Below are 19,606 nucleotides of genomic sequence, written 5' to 3' on the forward strand. Positions count from 1 at the left end.
AGTCACAAATAAACTAGTTACTTCATATATTAGTAAAGTTGTATATTACTATTTGTTTCAGTAGATAAGGAAAAAGTAAGCATTTTCACCTTGATATCAAGTTAATAAACTATAATATAAAATGTACACAAAAATCTGACCAAGTTCAGTTATGTTCACATAGTTAGAACACAGAAACAAGTCCTTTAGCCCAGAGAGTCATTTACACTAATCTGATTTTATTCTCCACACATTCCCAACAACACCCTCCAGATTCCACCACACTTTACAATCACTTTGATGATCCGAGAACTCTGAAAATAAGCAGAGAATACTGACTATCAATATCTGTGCAATTATCAATGCTTGTCGTACTCAGCTAGTCCAAAACTAGAGGCATAGATTTAGGGTGGGGGACATGAGAGGCAACTTTTTCATGCACAGAATGATGAATACCTGGAATGAATTGGCAGAAGGAGCAGTTGACGCAGGTACAAGGGTATCATTTAAGAGGCACTTGGACAGGTAGACTTTAAAAAGGCGAGTCTTGGAGCAATATAGACAGAATGCAGGAAATTGTGACTGGGTGGATAGACACCAAAGTCACATTGACTCACAGGGATGAAGGGTCAGAGTACACCATGCAGCTTCACCAATGACTATACAGCAGCAACATAATGTCACAACATAGACCATAAGATATAGGTGCAGAATTAGGCCATTTGGCCCATTGAGTCTGCTCTGCCATTTCATCATGGATGATCCAAATTTTCCCTCAGACCCAATCACCTGACTTCTCCCCATTTCCCCTCATATCCTGATTAATCAAGAATCCATCAACCTCTGCCTTAAATATAATCAGATTCAGAATCAGATTTATTATCATCACGTGTCATGAAATTTGTTAGCAGCAGCAGTTCAATGCAATACATAATATAGAAAAAAATCAGTAAATCAATTACAGCATATGTATATTAAATACATATTATAAATTCATGCAAAAAAACAAATATATATTTAAAAAGAGAGGTAGTGTCCAAGGGTTCAATGTCCTTTTAGGAATCGGATGGCAGAGGGAAAGAAGCTGTTCCTGAATCGCTGAGTGTGTGCCTTCAAGCTTCTGTACCTCTTATCTGATGGTAACAGTGAGAAAAGGGCATGCCCTGGGTGCTGGAGCTCCTTAATAATCGATGCTGCCTTTCTGAAACACAGCTACTTGAAGATGTCCTGGGTACTTTGTAGGCTGGTACCCAAGATGGAGCTGACTAAATTTACAATCCTCTGCAGCTTCTTTCAGTCCTCTGCAGTAGCCTCCCACCCAATACCAGACAATGATGCAGCCTGTCAGAATGCTCTCTACAGTACATCTATAGAAGTTTTAGAGTGTATCTGTTGACATATCTTCGAACTCCTAATGAAGTATAGTCACTGTCTTGTCTTCTTTATAACTGCACTGATATGTTAGGACCAGGTTAGATCCTCAAAGACCTTGACACCCAGGAACTTGAAACTGCTCACTCTCTCCAGTTCTGATTCCTCTATCAAGATTTGTATATGTTCCTTCATCTTACCCTTCCTGAAGTCCTCAAACAGCTCTTTCGTCTTACTGATGTTGAGTGCCAGGTTGTTGCTGCAACACCACTCCACTATTTGGGATATCGCGCTCCTGTACGTCCTCTTGTCACCATCTGAGATTCTACCAACAATAATTGTATCATTAGCAAATTTATAGATGGTATTTGAGCTATGCCTAACCACAAAGTCATGGATATAGAGAGAGTACAGGAGTGGGCTAAGCACACACCCTGAGGTGCACTAGTGTTGATCATCAGCGAGGAGGAGATGTTATCACCAATCCGCACAGATTAGGGGGAGAGGGAGGTACTAAGGTCCGGGTTCTGTAACTTCTCAATCAGGATTGTGGGAATAATGATATTAACTGCTGAGCTATAGTCGATGAACAGCATCCTGACATAGATGTTTGTGTTGTCCAGGTTGTCTAAAGCTGTGAGACTTTAGAGCCATTGAGATCGCATCTGTCGTTGACCTATTGTGGCAATAGGCAAATTGCAAAGGGTGCAAGTCCTTACTGAAGCAGGAGTTCAGTCTGGTCATGACCAACCTCTCAAAGCATTTCATTACTGTAGATATGAGTGCTGCCAGGCAATAGTCAATAAGGCAAGTCACATTACTGTTCTTAGGCACTGGTATAATTGTTGCCTTTTTGAAGCAAGTGGGAACTTCCGCCAGTAGCAGTGAGGTTGAAAATGTCCTTGAATACTCCCGGCAGTTAGTTGGCACAGGTTTTCAGAGCCCTACCAGGTACTCCATCAGGAACTACCACCTTACAAGGGTTCACTCTCTTTAAAGACAGCCCAACATCGGCCTCTGAGACAAAGATCACAGGGTCGTGTCATTAAGTGCAGCAGTGATCAGCTGTAGTTGTGTTCTCCCTTTCAAAGCAGGGACAGAAGACAGAGAGTTCATCTGGTAGTGAAGCATCACTGCCATTCATGCTATTGGGTTTTGCTTTGTAGTAAGTAATGTCTTGCAAACCCTGCCAGAGTTGTCGTACATCAGCTGTTGCCTCCAACCTCGTTCGAAATTGCCTCTTCGCTCTTGAAATAGACCTCTGCAAACCATACCTGGTTTTCTGGTACAGACCTGGGTTGCCAGACTTGAAAGTCATAGATCTACATTTCAGCAGACGACACAACTCCTGGTTCATCCACAGATTTTGGTTTGGGAATGTACAGTAAGTCTTTGTACATATACACTCATCGACACAGGTTTTAATGAAGTTGGTGACAAATGCAGAATACCCATCCAAGTTCAAAGATGAATCCCTGAATGCAACCCAGTCCACCGATTCAAAGCAATCCTGTAAGTGTTCCTGTGCTTTCTTTATCCATACCTTCTTGGTCCTCACGACTGGTACTGCCGTTTTCAGTCTCTGCCTATACTCAGTGAGTAGAAGTACAGCCAGGTGATCAGACTTCCCAAAGTGAGGGTGTGGAATAATAGCACAGTAGGCATTCTTGATGGTGGTGTAACAATGGTCCAGTCTGTTGTTTCCTCTAGTATTGCAAGTGATCTGTTGATGGTAATTGCTTAGTGATTTTTTTTCAGACTGGCCTGGTTAAAATCTCCCAAAATGATGGTGAAGGCGTTAGGGTGTGCTGTTTCATGCACGTTGATCCCATTACTCAGATCATCTAAAGCCTGACTGACATTGGCCTCAGGTGGAATGTATACTGCTACCAAAATGATCCCGGAGATCTCCTGTGATATGTAAAAAGGACAGCACTTAACTGCTAGATAGTCCAGGTCTGGTGCGCAGAACTGGGACAGCACTGATATCTTTGTGCACCAAGAAGAGTTGATCATGAGGCATACTCCTCCACCTCTGCTTTTGAGAGACTCTATAGATCTACCCTGATTGTGTATGATAACCCATTGATCTGAATTGCTGCATCCGGTACGGAAGGGGTTAACCAAGATTCCATGAAACAAAGGACACACGCGGTCCTAATGTCCCACTGATTCAGCACCCTAGCTCTGAGGTTATTGATTTTATTCACCAGAGACTGCACGTTTCCCAGCAAGATAGTAGGTATCGGGAGTATAAAACCCTGTTTCCTTAAACTCACTTGTATCCCTGATCTGCAGCCACGCTTCCTCCGTCAAATCCTACAAGAACATATCCGTCCACAATCAATGTTGTTTCTGTCAGTTTTAAGCAGCGATAGTTCATTTTAATGCATTAACACATCTTTGTTGACCATACTGACCTTGGAACCAGTTGTGCTTTTTAGTTGTATCAGGCTGAAATGAGAATATTTAATCGTATCCATTGAGAGTTATGCTGCTACCCGGGTCGCCCTAGGCGCCCCATCATACTCAATGACTTGGCTTCCACAGACGCCACTGGCAACGAATTCCACGAATTCTGACTGAAGAAATTCCTTCTCATCTCTGTTCTAAAAGTACACCCCTCTATTCTGAAGCTGTGCCACAGCCACTCTATCAAGATCTTTCACCAATCAATAGGTTTCAATGAGATCACCCCTCATTCTTCTGAACTCCAGTGAGTACAGGCCAGAGCCATCAAACACTTTTGATTTGTGTGAACCTCCTTTGAACCCTCTCCAATGTCAGCAGACCCTTTCTTAGATAACAGGCCCAAACTGCTCACAACACTCTAAATGAGGCCTTATCAATGCCTTATAAACCCTCAAAATTATATCTTTGCTTTTATATTCAGCCCTCTTAAAATGAATGCTAATACTGCATTTGCCTTCCTCACCACAGACTCAACCCACAAATTAATTTTTAAGGAATTCTGCACTAGGACTCCCAAGTCTTGGTGCACCACAGATTTTTGAATTTTCTTCTCCATTTAGAAAATAGTCTGCCCTTTTATTTGTTCTACCAAAGTGCATGGCCATACACTTCCCAACATTTCTCTGCCCATTCTCCAAATACGTCTAAGTCCGTCAGTAGCTTCCTCAACCTCTGCCCCTCCATCTACCTTTGGATTGTCCACAATCTTTGCCACAAAGCTATTATCCAAGTCACTGACATAGAATGTAAAGAGAAGCAGTCCCAGCACAGACTTCAGTGGAACAGCACTAGCCACCAGCAGCCAGCCAGAACAGGCTCCCTTTACTCCCCTCTTTGCCTCCTGCCAATCAGCCAGTGCTTTACCCATGCTAGTTTCTTTCCTGTAATACCATGGGCTCTTAATTTGTTAGACAGCCTCATGTATGGCACCTTATCAAAGGCCTTCTGAAAATCCAAGTACATTACATCCATCGATTTTTCTTTGTGTCCATTCTGCTTGTTATTCCTTCAAAGAATTCCAGACATTTTAATTCCACATCCCATTCTGATATGTCTATCCATGGCCTCCTCTACTGTCAAGATGAAGCCACACTCAGGTTGGAGGAACAACACCTTATGTACCGGCTGGGTAGCCTCCAACCTGATGGCATGAATATTGACTTCTCTAACTTCTGTTAATGCCTCTCCTCCCCTTCTTACCCCATCCCTGACATATTTAGTTGTTTGTTTTTTTCTCTCTCTGCCCATCACTCTGCCTGTTTTCCATCTCCCTCTGGTGCTCCACTCCCCCTCTCTTTCTCCCGAGGCCTCCCGTCCCATGATCCTTTCCCTTCTCCAGCTCTGTATCACTTTTGCCAATCACCTTTCCAGCTCTTAGCTTCATCCCACCTCCTCCGGTCTTCTCCTATCTTTTCGCATTTCCCCCTCCCCCTCCTACTTTCAAATCTCTTAGTATCTTTCCTTTCAGTTAGTCCTGACGAAGGGTCTCAGCCCAAAACGTCAACAGTGCTTCTCCCTATTGATGCTGCTTGGCCTGCTGTGTTCCACCAGCATTTTGTGTGTGTTGTTTGAGTTCGGCCTGTTTTATCCTGTGCCTCCAAGCACCCCAAAACCGCATCCTTAACAATCAACTACAATATATTTCCAACCACTGAGATCAGGTTAACTGGCCCATAATATCCTTTCTTCTGCCTCTTTCACTTCTTGAAGAGTGGAATAACATTTGCAATTTTCCATTCATGTGGAACTATGCCAGAATCAACTGACTATTGAAAGATCATTACTAATGTCTCCGCAATCTCTTCAGCCACATCTTTCAGAACCCTGAGCTGTATACTATTTGGTCCAAGTGACTTATCTACCTTCAGACCATTCAGTTTCCCAAGAACCTTCTTCATGGTAATGGCAACTTCACACACTTCTGCCACCTGACACTTTCAAACTTCCATCACACTACTAGTGTCTTTACAGTGAAGACTGATGCAAAATAGTTGTTCATCCACCTTTTCCTTGGCCCCCATTATGACCTCTCCAGCATCATCTTCCAGCTGTCCGATATTTACTCTTGCCTCTCTTTTACATTTTATGTATCTGCAGAAATTTTTGGTATCCTCGTTAATATTATTATTTAACATTCAATGTCTTGACTAATAAAGACCTGGGTATTAATTTTTTCATTATACTTTTACCTGTGACATCATTTTCAATGAACTATGTTCTTGTGCTCCTAAATCCCTCTATGGCATTTCACTCCCTAGTGCCCTACCATACATAATATGTCCTACATTGGTTTGACTTTCCAAACACTTTAAACTGCATCAAAATCCATTTGCCACTGTTCGGACCTCTTCCATAATTAATCAAAAACACCCTCTAATCTACAGTAACTTTATTCCATTATCAATACCACTTAATTTCATGTCATTTGCAAACTTACTGATCAAACCTTGTGTATCACATCAAAATCATTTACACAAATAACGATTAGCAAGGGTCCCTGCAGTAGGCACACCAATAGTTGCCTGCCTATATTCTGGGAAACATCCTTCAACCAACACCCTCTACTTCCCGACTCCAAGCCAATTTTAAATCCATTTAACTAGCTCTCCCTGGCTTCTGTGGGACTCAACCTTCTGAAATGAGCTGCCATTTGAGATCTTGCCAAAGGCCTTGCCTAAATCAAAATAGGTATCATCCATTATCCTACCCTCATCTACCATTTTGCCTACTTCTGCAAAAAAACTCTTAAATGTTCATCAGACATGACTTCCCATGCACAAAGCCATGCTAACACCTCGTAATCAGACTCTGTCTATCTAAATGCTACCTAGATCCTGTCCCTCAGTATTCCCTCCAGTAACTTCCCCACTACTGATGTCAGGCTTACTGACCTGTGGTTTCTTGGCTTGTCTTTTCTACTCTTTGAAACAAAGGAACAACATTAGCCAATTTCCAGCCTTCATGAACATGACCAGTGGCCAACAATGAAGCAAATATTTCAGCAAGGGTATCCACAATCTCTTCTTTAGCCTCCCACAAAGTCCAAAGTGGAAAAGGCCCTGAGGATTTATCCACAATACTGTATTGTAATGAAGCAAATACATCCTCGCTGGTTATAGGAATGTCTTCCAAAACATTGTGTTTCCTTTAACACTTGAGCAAACATGGTTTTCTCAGTAAACACTATAAAGAAATATTAATTAAAAAATCCCACCCACCTCCTGTGGTTCAAGACACAGGCAGCCCTGCGAGCTCTAAGGGGACCTACTCTCCCTCTAGGTACCCTTTTACTTTTAATCTGGCTATAGAACCTCCTGGGATTTTCCTTGATCTTACCTCCCAGATCCATTTTAAACCCACTCATTGCACTCTTGATTTCTTCCTAAGAGTATTGTCTATCTTTTATTAAGTCATCAAGGGATTTGCTCAATCCTGATCTTCTAACCTCAATATATACTTCCCTTTTCTTCTTGACCAGAGCCTCAGTTATTTTTCGTCAGTCAGGTTCCCTAAACTTCCTCTTCACTCTAACAAGAATATGTTGTTCCTAGACATTTGTTATCCACTGTTAAAATCTTCTCACTCGCTATTCATTCCTTTTCTTTCAAACAGCCTCACCCAATCGACATCTGCTAGCCCTTACATGGACCAAGATATTGCAAAAAACTGATCTTGCATACTGTTTATACTGATCAAATCATTTACACAGTGCATTGAGGTAAAACAAGGTAAAACAGTAACAATACAGATTAAAGTATAACAGCTGCACGGAAGAGTACAGTGTAATCAAACAATGAAATGCAAGATTATAACAAGTTGATAATGAGGTCAATAGCTTTTCTTTTAATAGTCTTATAACAGCAGGATACAAGCTGCCCTTGAGACTGATGGTTTGTGCTTTCAGGCCTTTGTACCTTTGGCAAAATGAAAGAGGAGAGGAGAGAGAACTTCTGGGGTCGGTGGGGTCTTTGATTATGCAGGCTGCTTTACTGAGGCAGTGAAGTGTATAGAAAGAGACCATTGAAGATAGGTTGATTTTAGTGATGTCCTGAGCTGTGTCCACAACTCTGCAGTTTTTTGCGGTCACGTGCAGAGCAGTTACCTTACCATATCCTGAGGCATCCAGATAAGATTTTTTTTTATTATTAAGTGCAATTGTGAACAACAGCCAGATCAGAAATGCTGATCAAGTCAACTAGTTCCCAAAGAGAACTCTGATAGGCCAATCAGATGGTTCACTGCTGCTTAGTGATAGAACACAAAAAAGATCATATGTACAACTAAGAAATATTTTAAAAAAGTAGAAATATTGGAGTCATGATGATCAAGATGAAGTCTGCTGGATAGAGACATTTATACACATGCTGTCCTCCATAATTCAAAGAGATTGAAGGATAAAGTTACAGGGTGACAAGATGTGACAGGAGCACTTGGAACTAAAACCTAATCCCTACCTGGAGAAAACAACACCTGTTCGTTCCACACTGTACTCCAACAGTTTAAGGGCAAGTCCAGCCGGAACATAATTCATAAGTGCTCTTGAAAGTCAGGTATTAACCCTACCTACCAACAACCAAGCATTGCCATCCTAGTCCCCTTCATGATAGCTTATGAAGAAGCATGTGATTTCCCTCCCAGAGATGATAGGTGTTTGTACACTCGACTCTTGAATGCTAATAATGATTAAAAAAAATGTTAAGAGTCAACAGAGACTTGACAAATTTCTTTAGCCTCCTGAGGAAGAAGATGAGGCACTGAGCTTTCTTGGCCATGGCATCAACATGGTTGGACAAGGACAGGCTACTGGTGATGTTCATTCCAGGAACTTAAAGCTTGCAACCTCAACACCATTGACGTAGGCAGGAGCAGGTGCACTCCTCCTGAAGTCAATGACCAGTTCTTTTGTTTTGCTGACATTGAAGGAAAGCTTATTGCCATGACAACAATTGCCATTGTTGTAGTTTTGCTACAACAAGTGTATGGGACATTGGAAAAGTTGAATTTCCCCATGGAGATGAATAAAGTATCTATCTATCTATCACTTGGCTCTCTATCTCGTTCCTGTACTACAACTTATTGTACTTGAGAAACGACACACTATGGTGGTACCATCTGCAACCTTGTAGATGCAGATAAAGAGTACGAACTGGCCACACAGTCATAAGCATACAGGGAGCAGAGTAAGGTGTTGAGGACACAACCTTGTGTAGCATCAGTGTTTAGATTAATTGTGGCAGATCTATTGTTGCCCATCCTTACCGATCATGGTCTGTGGTTCGGGAAGTCAACGATTCAGTAACATAATAACTCCCAGAGTCCACAGTTTGGTGATGAGTCTGCTTGGAATTATAACATTAAAAGTGGTGTTGTATTCAATAAGCAATAGTCTGATGTAGGTGTCTTTACTGCCCACATGTTCCAGAGATGAATATCAGGCTAGGAAGATGGTGTCCACCATAGACCTGTTCCAGTGGTAGACGACTTACAGTGGGTCAAGGTTGTTTGGAAGGCTAGAGTTAATGATTAGACTCTTGAAACACTTCATGATAGTAGATGTCAGAATCACTGGGCAGTAGTCATTAAGTCACATCACCATATTTCTCTTGGGCATTGGGTGGATAGTGATCTTCTTAAAGCAGGAGGGAGCCACAGATGGAAGCAGGAAAAGGTTAAAAACATCTGCAAACACCTGCCATCTGATCAAGACAGGATCTAAGGGTATGATCAGGGTCACCATCCGGGCCAGACGCTTTTTACAGGTTCACTCTCTGGAAGATTGATCTTACGTTCGCAAAAGTGACAGTAGGTTCAGGTGCATGATGGTTGGATGGTGACATACTCTCATTCCCTCCATTTAAAACATGCATAGGATGTGTTTGTCATCAGAAATGGATGTGTTGTTATCCGTGATGCTATCCAACTTCATTTTGTTGACTGTTATAGCACATAAGCCCTGCCATAACTGATGACTGATCTGTGACTGTATTTTGGACTGATGCTGTTCCTTAGCATTCCTTAGCTTTATGGAAATCACTCACCCTGCTCCACTTAGAACTCTAACCTGGGGACCTATCCTACATTTTATCATCACTATCTTCAAATAATAGTATTATGATCACTACAGCCAAAGTACTCCCTGACTGCCATTCAATTACTTGCCCTGCCTAGTTCCCAAAGAATAGGTCCAATATTGCACTCACCTGAGCAGGACCCTCTATATCAGGGGTGTCAAACTCATTTTAGGTCACGGGCCGGATTGAGCAAAATGCAGCTTCATGCAGGCCGGATCAGTCGGACGCGTGCGAACGCAGCTTTCGTTGCCTCCGTTTTTTCAGCCTGCTCTCATGTGTCTCAGTCTCTGCTATAACTACAAAGTGTTTCACTTTACAAATTCCGTTTCTTATGAGAAGACTGCCGAGCAAGACTGCCGAATAAACACTAAAAGCCCTGAAAACCTGGTACCTGAATAAACTCAGCATTAGCCATATCATACGCCATAGGTGCTTCGATTACTGGGGCCAGCTTTAATAGTAATTAGATATTATCTCGCGGGCCAAAGATAATTCCACCGCGGGCCGGATTTGGCCCGCGGGCCTTGAGTTTGACATATATGCTCTATATATTGACTCAGAAAACTTTCCAGGACAATTTCACAAATTTCACCCCATGCAGGCCCAGTCCATACCAGGGAAATTAAAAACTCCCACTAAAACAACACTATTATTCTTACAACAATGAGTGCTTTCTCCACGTACCAACTTGAGTTCCCACAGACTATTGAGGAGGCCTATAATACAACCCAACTAGAGTAACTCATGCCTCTTGTTTCTATGTTCTACTTATATATCCTCACTGGATGATTCCAAGAATGTCATCTGAAAGTACCACTACTACCACCCTCTCCTTCTTTGCTTACCTGTACAACTGTCACACCTGTAGCATATGCATCCTGGAATACTGAGCTGCCAGTCCTACTCTTCTCTCATCCATGTTTCTGTTATGGCTATAACATCCCAATTCTCAAAGTCAATTCATACTCTGAGTATGGCTACCTTACCTGTTAAGCCTCAAGCATTAAAATAAATGCAGTTTAACTATGTACTCCTTTCCTTGGCTGTACTGATAATGACTTGCTCAATATTTACAACTTAATACTATCACACTGATTTTTGTATATCAAGATTTGCTATCTATTCCTACTTAAATTGCATATAAACAACTATTTCTAAAATAACAAATGTATATGGATTATCAAGCATCAAAATATTTCACTTGTTGATAGTGATGCATAAAAAAACCATGTCCAAAGCTTCTGAACAGAGTAGGAATATTCACTATTTATAATGAAGCTACATTCAGTGTATTTGTTAGTCAAAATATTCTTTCTCTTCCACATCCTGTTAACTCACCCTCATGCAGTACACGGTTAAAGCCCGTTAAAACAATCTACACTTCCATCATTCTCTGTGACCACATACAGCCTTTTCTTTTCCACAACTATATTGCTAAAATGCTGCAGTTTTATTTCCACAGTACAGTTACAAGATAAACTGCAATATTCACTTTTCTATTGAAGATCTGGAATTACCTGCAAGATACCTATAACCTACAGAAAGCTTTCATGAAAGCGAAAAGGAAACTCCGTATAGAGTGAGAGACACAATTGGATGCATGACAGCTATGGCAGGGACTGCATGGCATTACTTCCTATAAGGCAAAACCTTACAGCATACAGTGGTGCTAGAAAGTTAGTGAACTCTGTAGAATGCTATTTCTGCATAAATATGACCCAAAATGTGATCAGATCTTCATGCGTCCTAAAACTGGATAAAGAGAATCCAATTAAATAAATAACACAAAAACATTATACTTGTTCATTTATTTATTTAGAAAAAATATCCAATATGACACGTATTTGTTGGAAAAAGTATGTGAACCTCTGGGGTAATTCATTCAACAAAAGCTATTTGGAGTTAGTTGTTCCAATCAATAAGATGAGATTGGAGATGTGGGTTGCAGAGTCGCCCTGCCCTATAAAAAACACACACAAAGTCAGGTTACTGACAGAACCTGCTCTTCTCAAGTAAAATCTATTGATGTGCATCATTCCTTGATCATGAAATTTTTAGATGACCTTAGAAAATGAATTGCAGAGTTGCATCAAATTGGAAAAGTCTACAGAAGCATTTTTAGAGACCCAAATGTTCACCAGTCCACAGTAAGAGAAATTGTCTACAAATGGAGGAAACTCAGTACTGTTACTACTCTCCCTAGAAGTGGGCATCCTGCAAAGATCACACCAGGAGCCCAATGTGCAATACTGAAGAAGGTGAAAAAGAACCCAAGGGTAACAGCAAAAGACCTGTAGAAATCTCAAACTTGCTACGGTCTCGGTTCATGTGTCCACTTTCAGAAAAACACTGAACAAGAAAGGTGTTCATGGAAGGACACCACAGAGGAAACCACTGCTCTCCAAAAAAAAACTGCTGCGCCTCTCAAACTGCAAAGGACCATCTGGATGTTCTACAATGCTTCTGGGACAAAGTTCTGTGGACAGATGAGACAAAGTGATCATAAAGTGACAGTGATCACAATTCAATCTCCTGTGATCACAATTCCATGTCCTTTATCTTAGCATTGGAGAGGAATAGGAACAGAAAAGTTGGGAAAGTGTTTAATTGGAATAAGGGGAAATATGAGGCTATCAGGCAGGAACTTGTAAGCATAAATTGGAAACAGATGTTCTCAGGGAAATGTACGGAAGTAATGTGGCAAACGTTTAGGGGATATTTGCATGGAGTTCCGCATAGGTACGTTCCAATGAGACAGGGAAAGGATAGTAGGGTATAGGAACCATGGTGTACAAAGGCTGTTGTAAATCTAGTCAAGAAGAAGAGCTTACGAAAGGTTCAAAAAACTAGGTAATGATAGAGTGCTAGAAGATTATAAGGCTAGCAGGAAGGAGCTCAAGAAAGAATTAGGAGAGCCAGAAGGGGCCATGAGAAAGCCTTGGCAAGCAGGTTTAAAGAAAACCCCAAGGCATACTACAAGTATGTGAAGAGCAAGAGGATAAGATGTGAGACAATAGGACCAATCCAGTGTGACAGTGGAAAAGTGAGTATGGAAATGGAGGAGATAGCAGAGGTACTTAATGAGTACTTTGCTTCCATATTCACTACTGAAAAGGATCTTGGCGATTGTAGGGATGACGTACAATGGACTGAAAAGCTTGAGCATGTAGATATTAAGAAAGCGGATGTGCAGGAGCTTATGGAAAGCATCAAGTTGGATAAGTAGCCGAGACCAGATGAAATGTACCCCAGGCTACTGTGGAAGGCAAGGGAGGAGATTGCAGAGCCTCTGGCGATGATCTTTGCATCATCAATGGGGACGGGAGAGGTTCCAGAGGATTGGAGGGTTGTGCATGTTGTTCGATTATTCAAGAAAAGGAGTAGAGATAGCCCAGGAAATTATAGACCAGTGAGTCTTACTTCAGTGGTTGGTGAGTTGATGGAGAAGATCCTGTGAGGCAGGATTTATGAACACTTGGAGAGGAATAATATGATTAGGAATGTAACCTGGCTGTGAAAGGCAGGTCATGCCTTACAAGCCTGATTGAGTTTTTTGAGGAAAAGACTAAATACATTGATGATGGTAGAGTAGTAGATGTAGTTTATATGGATTTCAGCAAGGCATTTGACAAGGTACCCCATGCAAGGCTTATTGAGAAATAAGGAGGCATGGGATCCAAAAGGACATTGCTTTGTGAATCCAGAACTGGTTTGCCCACAGAAGGCAAAGAGTGGGTGTAGACGGGTCATATTCTGCATGGAGGCCGGTGACCAGTGGAGTATCTCAGGGATCTGTTCTGGGACCCCTACTCTTTGTGATTTTTATAAATGACCTCGATGAAGACATGGAGGGACGGGTTAGTAAATTTGCTGATGACACAAAAGTTGGAGGTGTTGTGGATAGTGTGGAGGGCTGTCAGAGGTTACAGCGGGACACTGATAAGATGCAAAACTGGGCTGAGAAGTGGCAGATGGAGTTCCACCCAGATAATTGGGAGGTATGAGGTGGTTCATTCTGGTAGGTCAATTATGATGACAGAATATAGTATTAATGGTAAGACTCTTGGCAGTGTGGAGGATCAGAGGGATCTTGGGGTCTGTGTCCACAGGACATTCAAAGCTGCTGCACAGGTTGACTCTGTGGTTAAGAAGGCATATGGTGCATTGGCCTTCATCAATTGTGGGATTGAGTTTAAGAGCCGAGAGGTAATTTGCAGCTATATAGGACCCTGGTCAGACCCCACTTGGAGTACTGTGCTCAGTTCTGGTTGTCTCACTATTGGAAGGATGTGGAAACCATAGAAAGGGTGCAGAGGAGATTTACAAGGATGTTGCCTGGATTGGGGAGCATGCCTTTTGAGAACAGGTTGAGTGAACACGGTCTTTTTTCCTTGCAGTGACAGAGGATGAGAGATGACCTAATAGAGGCGTATAAGATGATGAGAGGCATTGATCATGTAGATAGTCAGAGGCTTTTTCCCAGGGCTGAAGTAGCTAGCACAAGTGGGCACAGTTTTAAGGTGCTTGGAAAAAGGTACAAAGGAGATGTCAGGGGTAAGTTTTTTTTACGCAGGGAGTGGTGAGTGCATGGAATGGGCTGCCGGCGACGGTGGTGGAGACGTATATGACAGTGTCTTTTAAGAGACTCCTGGAAAGGTATATGGAGCTCAGAAAAATAGCAGGCTATTGGTAACCCTAGGTAATTTCTCAGGTAAGGACATGTTCGGCACAGCTTTGTGGGCTGAAGGGCCTGTATTGTGCTGTCGGTTTTCTATGTTTCTAAAGGTTGAACTATTCGGCAGAAATGCATATCGCTATGTTTGAAGGAAAAAGGGCTCTGCTCAGCAACACCAAAACCTCACCCCAACTGTGAATCATGGTGGAAGGAGCATCATGGTTTGAGGCTGCTTTGCTGCCTCAGGGCCCAAACAGCTTGCTGTCATTGAAGGAACAATGAATTCAAAATTGTATCAAGACACTTTACAGGAGAATGTCAGGGTAGCAGTCCATCATGTGATAATGCAACAAGACAATGATCCAAAAGACAAGAGTACATCAACAACAGAATGGTTTAAAGAGAAGAAAATTCATGTTTTGGGATGGCGAGGTCAAAGTCCTGACCTTAATCCTATAGAAATGTGGAAGGACCTGCAGCAAGCAGTTCATGCATGGAACATCCCAGAGTTGAAACAGTTACGCAAGGAAGACTACCAATGTACTGGACTGATCAACAGTTAACAGAAACATTTGGTTGAAGTTATTGCTGCACAAGTGAGTCACACCAGTTACTGAAAACAAAGGTTCATATACTTTTTCCAACAAATACATGTCCCAATAAATAAATGAACAAATATTATGTTTTCCTATTATTTATTTAATTGAGTTTTCTATCTAGTTTTAGGACTTACATGAAGATCTAATCACATTTTAGGTCATATACTGTATATGCAAAAATAGAGAAAATTCTAACAGGGTTCACAAGCTTTCTGGCACCATTGTAAATGGAAGTGATGGCTCACTCCCCATTGTGCTTAATGTTTTTATACACACTGTGAAAGGGAGAATAATACTATCCCTGTCCTAATCCTTGCAGCATCTGTTGACCCTGTGATCTCTGTCTCAGAGGCCGACATGAGAACATCTTACAGAGGGTGAATCCTCACAAGGCATCAGGTCCCAATAGTATACATGGTAGGGTACTGTAAATCTGTGCCAACTAGCAGTCTGGAGCATTTAAGGAAATTATCAAACTCCCACAGCTGTAGTCGGAAGTTCCCACCTGCTTCAAAAGGACAGAAATCATGCGGGTGCCCAAGAAGAGTAGGTTTCAATGACTATCGCTCGGTAACACTGACGTCTACTTTGATTAAATGTTTTGAGAGGTTAGCCTTGGTTAGAATTAACTTGCAGCTGAGCAAGGACCTGGACCAGTTGCAACTTGCCTACCATAACAGATCTACAGCACATGCAATTTCACCAGCTCTCCACTCAACTATGGAGCACCTGGACAACAGTCGAGAAACAGGCCTTTTCTCTTTGGAGCGACGGAGGATGAGAGGTGACCTGATAGAGGTGTATCAGGTGATAAGAGGCATTGATCATGTGGATAGTCAGAGGCTTTTTCCCAGGGCTGAAATGGTTGCCATAAGAGGACACAGGTTTAAGGTGCGTGGGAGTAGGTACAAAGGAGATGTCAGGGGTAAGTTTTTTTTTTACACAGAGAGTAGTGAGTGCGTGGAATGGGCTGCCGGCAACGATGGTGGAGGAGGATACAATAGGGTCTTTTAAGAGACTTTTGAATAGGTACATGGAGCTTAGAAAGATAGATGGCTATGGGTAAGCCTAGGAATTTCTAAGGTAGGGACATGTTCGGCACAACTTTGTGGGCCGAAGGGCCTGTATTGTGCCGTAAGTTTTCAATGTTCCTAACAGCAAAACATACATCAACAACATCATCCCCTCAGTATTCATCAACAAACTTCAAAACCTGAACCTGTCTGCAACAGGATCCTCAACTTACTTATCTAGAGACCAGTCAGCATGGATCAATAATAACATCTTGTTAACAATCAACACAGGTGCAATTCAAGGGCGTGCTCTCTACACCCATGACTGTGTGGCTAGGCGCGACTCAAGCACCATCTATAAATTCATTGTTGACAGCATCGTGTTTGGCAGAATTTTAGATGGTAGCAAGGTGGCATACAGAAGTAAGACAGATCAGCTGGTTGAGTGCTGTCAGAGCAACAACCTCACACTCAACACCAGCACTGATCGTGGACTTCAAAGATGAGAAGTCAGAAGAACACACACCAGTCCTCATTGAGAGGTCAGCAGTGGAAACAGTGAGCAGCTTCAATTTCCCCGGTGTCAACATCTCAGAGGGTCTGTGTTGGGCCCAACAAACTGATGGAATCGTACAGAAGACAAACCAGCAACTCTACTTCATTAGGAATTTTAGATTTGGTTTGTCACCAACTACTCTTGCAAGTTTCTACAAATGTACAGTGCAGAGCATTCTGGCTGGTTGGATTACAGCCTGGTATGGTGCCCCCAATGCACAGGATCACAAAAGGCTACAGAGGGTTGTTAACTCAAGACAGTTCCATCACAGACACAACCCTTACCCTTCCTACTATTGAGGACATCTTCTTGTTAACAGCAAAGTAATGTCGCTTCCACTATTTAGTTATGTAACTTATAATAATATTTATGTCTTGCACTGTACTGCTGCCACTAGACAACAAATTTCATGATATATCATTGATAATAAACCTAATTCTGATTCATTTGAAAGAAAAGGGCACACTTCTATTGAAGAACTATTTTTGTATGTCTCTCAAAACAGGTCTTTTAGATATAATGCTGAAATGGAAGCCCCATTTGCTCCCTTGTATGATTTAAAAGATCCTGTACCACCAGTTTGACAAAGAATGAGAGATATTCTAGCAACCCAGTGAATATCTGCCCCTCAGTCACTACAAAAATATTATCATGTTATAATTTATGTTAGCTGAGTGATAGCTCCTGTCACTTTTCATACCTTGCATTCTTAACTTCCTCACTGGGAGGGCACAGTCAGTGTGAAACGGATATAACATCTCCTCCTTGCTGGCCATCAACACTGGCACACCTCAAGGGCACTTAGCCCACCGCTCTGCTCTCACTACGCCCATGACTGTGTAGCTAGGCACACCTCAAACAACAACTATAAATCTGCTGATGACACAACTACTGCTGGCAGAATTTCAGATGGTGATGAGGAGGCATACAGGAGCAAGAAAATCAGATGGGTGAGTGGTGTCACAATAACAACCTTGCACCAAGAAATAGATTGTGGACTTCAGGAAGGGGAAGTAGAGGGAATAAGACCAGTCCTTATCGAGGGACTGTTTCAGGTGAGCAGTTTCAAGTTCCTGGGTGGCAACATCTCTGAAAATCTATCCTGGACCCAATATACTGATTCAATTACAAAGAAGGAATGATAGCAGCTATAATTCATATGGGTATGTCACCAAAGTCTTTCGCAAGTTTCTGCAGATGTACTGTAGAGAGCATTCTAACTGGTTCCATCATCTGGTATGGAGAGGCAACTGCGCAAGACTGGAAAAAGCTATAGAAAGTTGTAAACTCAGACAACTCCATCATGGGCACTAGCCTCCCTAGCATCAATGACACTGTCAAAAGGCAATGCCTCAAAAAAGCAGTATCCATCATTAAAAATCCCCATCACCCAGGACATGCACTCTCTCATAGTTACCATCAAAGAGGTGGTATTGGATCCTGAAGACGCACACTCACCATTTCAGAAACAGTTTCTTTCCTGCATACACTACCTCACTACTTTTTTGTGTTTGTTCTCTCTTTTTGCACTATACATTTCTTATTGTAATTTATAGTTTTTTTATGTATTGCAATATACTGCTGCCCCAAAACAACAAATTTCACGACCATATGTCAGTAATATTAAACCTGATTCTGATATTATAATAAAGTACATTTTAAGTGCAGTCTGCTGATTGGGAACTATTTTGGTACAGCCTGGTTATGAAAATTCATTTATAAATGCAAGTCTTTCTTTTAAGATCACAAAATTTAATAAAAAAAACTGCAGGTGCCAGAAATCTGAAATTAAAACAGGAAAAGCTAGAAACATGCTGAATTTTCAAACTGAAATTTTAACTTCCTTTCTTTTTCAACAGTTTAGTGATCTGTTGAGTGTTTACACAGCATTTTCTCGTTTTATTTAAGTTCTACAGATCAAACTGAACTGGTATCTGCATGTCATTTGTTTTTCCAGAATCTTACAGAACTTTCGCATATACTCAGAACGTATTATAATACTGATTACTGACGACTACATTAGGTTTCTAATTATCATTAACTTTACCCTCTTAAAAAGACACTTCCTCGTTTGGAGCGAATGTTGTTAGGTAGAACCATCAAAACAGTAAATGCAGGAGAGGAAGAGAGAAAAAGTTTATTATCTTTTAAATGCAGCTGTAACCGCGCACGTACAGGACCCAGCATGTCAACTTCATCCTCAAAAATAAATCAAGACTTCATCAATCACCAAGAAATAACTTCATGATCTTGGTGGATGGAACCAATCAGAACATCAGATCTCTGCTTGTTACTCGTTCTCACGAAAAGCCTTCGTTCTAGGCCTGAGAGCAACTCATATATGGGACACTCAAAGACCGGCTATGTGCAGCAGCACCCAATACCCTCCCCCACACCCCCAGCTCCTACAGCTGAGCTCAGGCCCAGCGGAGCTGACTGTGTTTGTTTACCTGGTCCGCCGTCCGGACTCCGCCTCCTGTACCCTGTCCCAGAAACAGGAATCTCTCGTACCGCGCCGCTACTACCACTAGCCAGACAACCGGCAGCGCGGCTGCGTACCACCTTCGCCTCTTGCCGGCAACCGGGACTCCGCCTGCGCACTACCGAAAGGCCGGCAATCGGCAATACGCTTGCGCACCGAGTGCAGTGCGGGCGGTTTCCTGGGAAGGAAAGCGTGAATCAAACGGCGGGGCCTGATCTTACCTGGAACGCTCTGCCTGAATGGGTGTGAATTCACATCAACCAGCATTTCACACATGGAAAGCTGGAGGCGGAGTACTGGAGAACGGTAGACCCGTTTCTGCACTGTACGTCGAATCCATCATTTTTATTATGCATATTTACACACTTGAAATCTGTATTTTATTACA

General features: G+C 42.0%; 1 protein-coding gene across 6 annotated transcripts in view; it reads right to left on the minus strand.

Moving 5' to 3' along the window:
• Positions 1-19,313, minus strand: part of tbc1d5 (TBC1 domain family, member 5) — a 477,565-nt gene extending 458,252 nt beyond the window's left edge. For 3 of the 6 annotated variants that reach the window (XM_073054429.1, XM_073054423.1, XM_073054427.1), the window contains exon 1: positions 19,187-19,313. The gene's annotated coding sequence lies outside the window, so the exon portion shown is untranslated. Of the gene's footprint in view, positions 1-1,550; positions 1,676-19,186 lie in introns of all 6 variants that reach the window. The other 3 variants (XM_073054428.1, XM_073054425.1, XM_073054426.1) reach the window with 2 other exon arrangements.
• Positions 19,314-19,606: the final 293 nt, after the last annotated feature.

The sequence above is a fragment of the Hemitrygon akajei genome, chromosome 8 (genome assembly GCF_048418815.1).
Source record: "Hemitrygon akajei chromosome 8, sHemAka1.3, whole genome shotgun sequence".
NCBI classification, from domain to species: domain Eukaryota; kingdom Metazoa; phylum Chordata; class Chondrichthyes; order Myliobatiformes; family Dasyatidae; genus Hemitrygon; species Hemitrygon akajei.